Here is a 2009-nt window from a genome sequence, read left to right as displayed (position 1 = left end):
CGTCGCCTGCCCTGCTGGTTCCAGGCAAGGAAGGGACTTCCTGGAACTGTCTGGTTCAGATGGTAACTCAGAGGGCTCAGCCCCACCACACCTGCCAGTTTTCTGGGCAAAGAAAATGTAATTGCCACCTCTTCAAAAATGTAATTGCCACCTCTTCCTGCCCTCTCTGCCTCGGAAGAGATGGAGGCACCAGTGAGGCCAGTGAGCAGGTACTTGGGTCCATGTGACTATTAATTTGAGCTGGGTTCAATTCTCACCTTCTCCATGTCCTAACTCCCTGCTCTGTGAAGAGGAAAGTTGTGACCAGGCTGCTAGGGCATGGCCAGCATGCCTTATGTCCTTAGGGCAGATCCCCTCCCACCTGGCTCAAAGCACTCAGACCCTGGGCAGCCTTTTGTAGTCATGGTTCCCAGCACCAGGAATGCATGTGGTGCTCTTAGTTCAATTTCCTTGCTGCAGGGGTGTCTTAAACAGCTCTGCTGAATGCCAGTGCCTGCAGGCATACTTTGCAATTTTTATGGAAATATTTGAGAACCTCAGTAGAGGAAAAGGCCCTTGCTTGTCTTACGCTGCCCCCCTCAGCCCCAGGACTGCCTGTATTCCCCTTGATCTTCAGCCTCCTACCTTGGAGAAGACAGCTGGCAATGGGGACTGAGGGGTGTTCATCACTTAGAGCAGGTTGCAGGAGGCCCAACACCAGCCCCACCAGAACTGCAGAGCTACCGTGCTCTGTCCTTGGTCTTCGCTGAGCGCTCCAGACGATTGAAAACACCGGTCTGACCACTGCCACATCTTTGCCTTCCTCTATTGTACTGGCTTCTGGTTCCTGAGGAATCCATTCATACTTTTGTCCCTCAACTAAGCAGACAATAATTTATCTACCTTACTAGAAACAAGATCCCTCACTCTTCTACTCAAACTTGAGTGTAAGGAATAGCTCAACCTGTTCTGAACTGGCCTGATTGCCATCACAGCCTGTGCCCACATCTGCTGTCTCCTGGGCCAGTAGTTCCTGGTCCTGGGCACAGTATATGCCCTTGCCCATCACATTCTGATCATTTTATTTTCTTGGCCTGCTCTGCTTGGGTGACCTCATCCTTCCACAGTTTCTTCTTCTTCCCCACTAGGACACTGAGGACAGAGGCATTTTCCCTTTGGTATCTAGTGGTGATGCTGTCAAGTGGAAAGTTTTTCCCACCACAGGAACTTTCCCATTATTGCTCTAGAGTATCCTAGACACTCCACACCGCAGTCCACTGGTCACACCACTGCAGCAGCTGAGGCTTGAACACAACTGTTGTCTTCTTTCTCCAGTATGCCAGCTGCTTTGCGGATACTCTGTAGACACCTTGTTCACTGCATCTCCCCCATTACAGCTCCATTTCTTCCCTACCACAACTCCTGGATCTCCTTGACACCTTATTCGTACCTGACACCCTTCTCCATCAAAACAAGCTTTTGAGTCACGCTTGAATCCTGGTTGTATCTTAGTTGTTCTCCCTCCACCTCATTCCATTTTACTTCTGCAGTTTGTCTACCATTACAACACCAGCCAGAGATCAGGGCTCAGCAGGTGGGGGCTGCATCAATTGCACCGAGCCCCCTGCACCCAGCAGCCACAAAGGATAGGGTGGGACAAAGGTTTCTCTTGTCACTGCCTGGAACTATTTGCCCGCCTCTTTCTGATCGTTTTATTTTCTTGGCCTGCTCTGGCAGGCATTCAACAAACATTTGTTGCATGCTGTGTGCCAGTCACTTTCTAGGCACGTGAGACAGCAGCGGATAAAACAAAGATCCTTGTCTTCTTGGTGTTTATGTTCTGCTAGCTTGAGACCCAGAACAGACTATAAGCACAGTAAGCAAATTGTACCTTAGAAGTTGATCAGTGTTCTTGAAAAGGCGAGGAATAGAGCCCGATCTGGGGATCTGGAATGATGCCAGTGCAGGTAGGAATTTTTAAATAGGAAAGGCTTCATGGAGATGACTTTGAAGCAAGCACCTGGAAGAAG

This window comes from Piliocolobus tephrosceles, chromosome 12, assembly GCF_002776525.5.
Source record: "Piliocolobus tephrosceles isolate RC106 chromosome 12, ASM277652v3, whole genome shotgun sequence".
Taxonomy (NCBI): domain Eukaryota; kingdom Metazoa; phylum Chordata; class Mammalia; order Primates; family Cercopithecidae; genus Piliocolobus; species Piliocolobus tephrosceles.
This window is presented reverse-complemented; position numbering follows the sequence as displayed.